At 42.6% G+C, this 6,879-nt stretch overlaps 1 pseudogene; it reads left to right on the top strand.

Annotated features, from left to right (window-relative positions):
• The first annotated feature begins 1,142 nt into the window (after positions 1-1,142).
• On the top strand, positions 1,143-1,260 carry LOC124799754 (annotated as a pseudogene).
• Positions 1,261-6,879: the final 5,619 nt, after the last annotated feature.

Here is a 6,879-nt window from a genome sequence, read left to right as displayed (position 1 = left end):
TCTTACCAACCGTTTTTCAGCACAACCTACCCTGCAACACTCTTGTAAGGTTTTCAGAATGTTTCTGTCCATCCTGTATACATAAGGAGGAGTGAAATGAAAACGAGACAGATGGGAAAAAAGTAAACCGCCAACCGGCCAAAAAGAAGTTCACCTCGATATCGGCAAGGTTGTTTCGAGTACGCTGCAGAAGTATCTCTGGGCAGTCCTCACACATCCTCTGTGCGGCGCCGATGATTCCCCATGCGATTTCCATATTTTTGGTGCCCTGAAGAAAGATCTTCTTGGCCGTCGATTTGCTTCGGATGGAGAGGTGCACGATCATGGTTCCGTAAGCAACCCCAAACACTTTTCCATGAAGGCATTCACCATCTTGTCTCACAATCGGATAAATGTATTAACTGTTATTTCGATTAATTTTGAAATAATAAACAATTTACTTATTTTCTTCCATCTCTCTGATTGTTTTATTTGACTGTACCTTATATATAAGGAAACTGAGATATTATGACAAGACGTACCAAAGTATACCGATATTAGAATAAATGGCAAAGCAGATGTTAATCTCCTTCGATCATGTACAGGGCGATTCAAATGTTTGTATCCAAATTGAAGGAGGTGATAGAGGAGTCGAAATACAACAACTTCGGAAAAGAAAGTTAGGGCCCTGGAAGTAATCCTGAGTCAACGAAACTTTGAAATGTCTGAAACAACGAGGACTATCGGTGTGGACGCGCATTGAGTTCAAATGTTCAAATGTGTGTGAAATCTTATGGGACTTAACTGCTAAGGTCATCAGTCCCTAAGCTTACACACTACTTAACCTATATTATCCTAAGGACAAACACACACACCCATGTCCGAGAGAGGAGTCGAACCTCCGCGCCTTAAGTCGCGCGACTGTAGTGTACTGCTTACACAACGGTGTTGTACATTACAGAAGTGTTCAAGATGGTGAACACTACGTTCAATGTAGGCATAGCATCTTCGCAGAGAATTCTGGCTCACTCTACCAAGGGCACTCGGCATTGCAATAATTTCGGCAGACGATGCAGATAGCCTGGGGAGAAGAGTTCCTGCATGGAGAACTGGTGTCGCTACGAGGCTTAAATGACTAACAGCTGTGCATACACAGAAAAATTGCCAACAGCCTTGCCGCAGTGGTAACACCGGTTCCCGTCAGATCATCGAAGTTAAGCGCTGTCGGGCTGGGCCAGCACTTGGATGGGTGACCATGGGGTCTGCCGAGCGCTGTTAGCAAGCGGGGTGCACTCAGCCCTTGTGAGGCAAACTGAGGAGCTACTTGATTGAGAAGTAGCGGCTCTGGTCTCGGAAACTGACCTACGGCCGGGAGAGCGGTGTGCTGACCACGTGCCCCTCCATATCCGCATCCAGTGACGCCTGTGGGCTGAGGATGACGCGGCGGCCGGTCGGTACCGTTGGGCCCTTTGGCCCGTTCGGGAGGAGTTTAGTACACAGAAAAATTACGTTACTTTTGCTGGACTTTTCTGTGTGTTTTGATTGCCCTTATCATTATTGTCATCCTAAAGTGTTCAGTGGCTCAGGATTACTTCCAGTTCCGAAGTAGTTGTACTTTGACTGCTCTAGCATCTCCTTCAGTCTGTGGGAACCATTTGAATTACACTGTACACAGAGTGAATGAGAACAGGCTAATAAAACAAATACTACTTTATTTACGGAAACGGAGTCAACAGTAGCGTGGATTACAGAAGTAAGAAAAGAACTAGAAGGAAGCTATTTTAAGAATAAAATAATAAATTTAGAAGGCATTCAAAGCCAACAAGAAAATAATATGTCAGAGGGATGGAAGGAAGAAGAAGAAAACATGGGAACAGGTTGGAGTACTGGAAAGTGGAACAAGGTGTTACGCTAATATTGAAAACTTAACCAATTTTCCGGCTACAAGCAGAACTGTTTCCGCTGCTGCTATGACTACTGTTACCGTGATTCTCTCATTTGTTCGCTAGCTGGACTAACCGTTTCGCTGCAGAACGAATATGTCTAAACTACTAACGGTTATTTTTCGCATCTGGATGCGTCCTGGACCTATCCTGGTTAACAGCCATTGTCTGACAGACTCCTAGGACAAAGGACAGCTTTGCAGTACAGTTTCTTCTGTGGCACTCCGTGCGATCTAATGATCGATATGTTTGTAATCAGTCTGACTGACACGGGGGACCTTCGAAAAACCGTTTGTTTCAGAGACGGCTGACTACTGCTACCTACTCTCCTTATGTACGTACGTACAATGATCTGACAAGAAACACCCTGTCACTGTTAAACGCACGCATCTGTGCTGCTAGGCTGTTCGTTTCACAGAATTACTTATACGTCAAGACTGTTCTGTTTCAGCTAGTTTGTTGTGGAACTGCAATAGGTTGACTGGGTCTATAAACAATATGAAAGACAAACTCATCATACAAAAACCACATGGTATGTCAAAATATTAATGCGCGCAATGCCTGCACAGAATCGAAATTTTTCTCCATTCTGCACATTGAGAAGCTCCGATCACTTCTTGCACGCTCTTTTGTGGTGTAGAGGGTAGATTTTGTGTTTTTGCGTTTATTCTTGTGTTCTATAGAGTTTGTTTGTTGTGTTAGACATTAATAATGGCTAGTTGTGCCGTGACTGTGTATGAAAATTACAGGGCGTCCCGCATAAAACGGGTACGCGCCACGGCCGAGATTCACGAAACAATGGACTAACTAAAAAAGATTAGATAACAGTAACGTTAAAAACATATAGTTACCTTGTAAATAACAGATTTCAGCTATCAGTCGTCCTTTTTAAACTTTATTGGCAGATCCAGATTTTAGCTAGAAACTAGCCATTCTCAATGGACTATCATTTTTGATCAATGCATGTAATGCATGAATACGAGTATTCAATGAACTGTGCATGAAGCCCGACCAACAGGCATTACATGCATTGATCAAAAATGATAGTGCATTGAGAATGGCTAGTTTCTAGCTGAAATCTGGATGTGCCAATAAAAAGATTTAAAAAGGACGACTGATAGCTGAAATCTATTATTTACAAGTCAATATAACAGTCGCTGAGTGCAACAGCCGTCTGAATGGAAGGTAACCTGATATAGTTACCTGTTTATGAGAGATTCTGGAAGTGATGGCGATGGGCATCCAGGCGTCGTTGACTTCATATGACGACGTTAACAGCAACACGTTGTAATTTTGCAGGAATGATGTTGTTAATTTCTCTAGTAATGTTCCGTTAAGATCGTCTATTGAGGAGGATTGTCAGCATGCACGTTGCTTCTTAGTGTGCTCCATGAATAAAAATCACCCAATGTTAAGTCCGGGGACGTTGGGGACCAGAGGCCTCTACTGACAAGTCTGTCTTGAGGGAACACGGTGGTGATGTGGGCCGTACTTCGGTTGGATGTGAGAGCAGTTGCTCCATGTCATTGGAATACTGCATACAGCTTCCTGCGTCTGTTAATTGTGCGTAGAAAGAGTCAAAGACTTCTAGATATCTGGCAATCTTTAAGGTATAATCGAAAAATATGGGGCCAATAAAGCGCATGTTGGAAAACGCACACCAGACATTAGTCTGCTCCGAATGGAGCGGTTATTCATGGAGAACACATTGGTTGTCCTGCTACCAGTATCAGCAGTTCTGGGAGTTTACATAACTTGACAAATGAAACCAGGGCTCATCTGATGTAAATTTACATCTACATCTACATTTATACTCCGGAAGCCACCCAACGGTGTGTGGCGGACGGCACTTTACGTGCCATCGTCGTTACCTCCCTTTCCGGTTCCAGTCGCGTATGGTTCGCGGGAAGAACGACTGCCGGAAAGCCTCCGTGCGCGCTCGAATATCTCTAATTTTACATTCGTGATCTCCTCGGGAGGTATAAGTAGGGGGAAGCAATATATTCGATACCTCATCCAGAAATGCACCCTCTCGAAACCTGGACAGCAAGTTACACCGCCATGTAGAGCACCTCTCTTGCAGAGTTTGCCACTTGAGTTTGCTAAACATCTCCGTAACCCTATCACGCTTACCAAATAACCCTGTGACGAAATGCGCCGCTCTTATTTGGATCTTCTCTATCTCCACTGTCAACCCGACATGCTACGGATCCCACAATGATGAGCAATACTCAAGTATAGGTCGAACGAGTGTTTTGTAAGCCACCTCCTTTGTTGATGGACTTTATTTTCTAAGGACTCTCCCAATGAAAACCTGGCACCCGCCTTACCAACAATTAATTTTATATGATCACTCCACTTCAAATCGTTCCGTACGCATACTCCCAGATATTTTACAGAAGTAACTGCTACCAGTGTTTGTTCCGCTATCAGATAATCATACAATAAAGGATCCTTCTTTCTATGTATTCGCAATACATTAGATTTGTCTAGGTTAAGGGTCAGTTGCCACTCCCTGCACCAAGTGCCTATCCGCTGCAGATCTTCCTGCATTTCGCTACAATTTTCTAATGCTGTAACTTCTCTGTATACTATAGCATCATCTGCGAAATGCCGCATGGAACTTTCGACACTATCTACTAGGTCATTTTTATACATTGTGAAAAGAAATGGTCCCATAACACTCCCCTGTGGATTGCCAGAGGTTACTTTAACGTCTGTAGACGTCTCTCCATCGAGAACAACATGCTGTGTTCTGTTTGCTAAAAACTCTTCAATCCAGCCACGCAGCTGGTCTGATATTCCTTAGGCTCTTACTTTGTTTATCAGGCGACAGTGCGGAACTGTATCGAATGCCTTCCGGAAGTCAAGGAAAATGGCATCTACCTGGGAGGCTGTATCTAATATTTTCTGGGTCTCATGAACAAATAAAGCGAGTTGGGTCTCACACGATCGCTGTTTCCGGAATCCATGCTGATTCCTACAGAGAAGATTCTGGGTTTCCAGAAATGACATGATACGCAAGCAAAACACATGTTCTAAAATTCTACAACATAGTTTTGAGCATCTGCTCGACGACCCTTCTTGAAAACTGGAACTACCTGTGCTCTTTTCCAATAATTTGGAACCTTTCGTTCCTCTAGAGACTTGCGGTATACGGCTGTTAGAACGGGGGGCGCAAGTTCTTTCACGTACTCTGTGCAGAAACGAATTGGTATCCAGTCAGGGCCGCCCTGAGCGGCCGAGCGGTTCTAGGCACTACAGTCTGGAACCATATCCCGTCAGGTCCAGTGGACATTCCTCTGTTGAGTGATTTCAGTTAAAGCAAGGGGTCCAAGTAACCGTTAGCAATTGATGTTAGCAGACAGTTAAAATAATGAACTTTTTTCCTCTTCACCCGTCGCAATGGAAGCAGATGTAAACTACCTGATTTCCAATTTGTTTATTGAACTTGTGACCGACACTGAGGAAGAGTTGTCAATGACAGATGATCAGCAACAAATGGGAGACATTACGCTGCATGCTTTAACATTGTCATCTTTGATAGAGATTTCAGAGCGTTCTCTAGCAGGTCTCCGCTACATTGCTACATAAACTGCTTCCAGATACGCCTTCGTAGACAAAGAAATAAGTGTCAAAAAACCCTAGAAGCTCATGGTGGCTTAATCGTCCCTTCAGATGAGTGGCTTGAATTTGTTTAGCAGTTGCAGGAGTTATCTTTAAATTTTCATGGCAGCATTCTGTGTGAAGACGCCACTATGATTAAAAACCTGATGAGACTTTTAATCGGAAAGTTTCGAACTATTTCCCAAAGCGTCTTAACAGAACCTTCATCTGGATAAGGTACCGCAACGTATCAGGAAAGGCTTACGAGGGCTAAACAGCAGCAGCAGAATGCAAGACTCAGAGGCAGAACTTCTAATGTTCACTCCAGATCGGATTAAGGTATTTAATTTCTCCTGGGAACAGTTGAAAGTAAGACGATTAATCTTCCAGCTGATGCGTCGTCATGCGTAATAATGTGTCATATCAGCGCACACTCCGCTGCAGAGTGAAAATCTCTTTCTGGAAATGTGTCAAGTAACTGGAAAACTGGAATGGTAGAGATTCCTTATTACGTAATATCTGCATGAGGAAAGTGTCATACACTATGGCCGATTGTGATGCACAAAGTGTGTTTACTAAACTGAGAGTTCTTGTGAGTGTTGCGTTTCCAGTAGTGATGACAATCGCGTAATACCTGTGGAACCTCCAAGCGTGGAAACTTATTTTAACCTAGAAAACTAACTATGAGCCTTTGAGTTCTGTGCTATGAGTTAAAAGTGCACAACTTAAATGGATATCTCTAATTTGAATGGCTCTAGCTATAGATCCTAAAGTGGGGATTTACACATAGAATAATTGATTTGAAAGGAAGGTGTTCGACAGAAACAATCTTTCATTTAGGTATTTAAGATACCTCATTTATTGCTCCATTTCAGTTGCACACTTTTTTTAATTCAATTACATGTGTCGATCACTCTTGATCATCTCCATATCAAAGCAATAGCATCAGCAACCCACCTTGTCTACTAAGAACAACATATCAGAATACGTTGTTTTGAGTACACAAGACCGGTTGCTGATGAAATTACTTACCTCTGGAGAAGATACAGAGTGATAGAAACATGTAATTGAATTAAAAAAGCATGCGACTGAGAAGGAACAATACATGAGAATTATGTTAAATATCTACTGGCACGAAGTCGATAACTTCTGTCAAAACGATTGCGTCCACTACAGTGAAATTTTACTTAAGCACGTTAATTTATTCTCTAAAAACATCAAGCATATGTATAAAATTATGAGAAAATGTGGAAAACACAAATTCTGTAAATTATATTTAGTAACTTTAATCGATTTGCAGTGTTGCCTGACTGGGCGAGAAAATATGCTCAGCTGACTCTAAAGTCGATCA

The sequence above is a fragment of the Schistocerca piceifrons genome, chromosome 5 (assembly GCF_021461385.2).
Source record: "Schistocerca piceifrons isolate TAMUIC-IGC-003096 chromosome 5, iqSchPice1.1, whole genome shotgun sequence".
Classification (NCBI taxonomy): Eukaryota; Metazoa; Arthropoda; class Insecta; order Orthoptera; family Acrididae; genus Schistocerca; species Schistocerca piceifrons.
The sequence above is the reverse complement of the archived record's forward strand: the minus strand, read 5'-3'. Positions and strand labels throughout refer to the sequence as shown.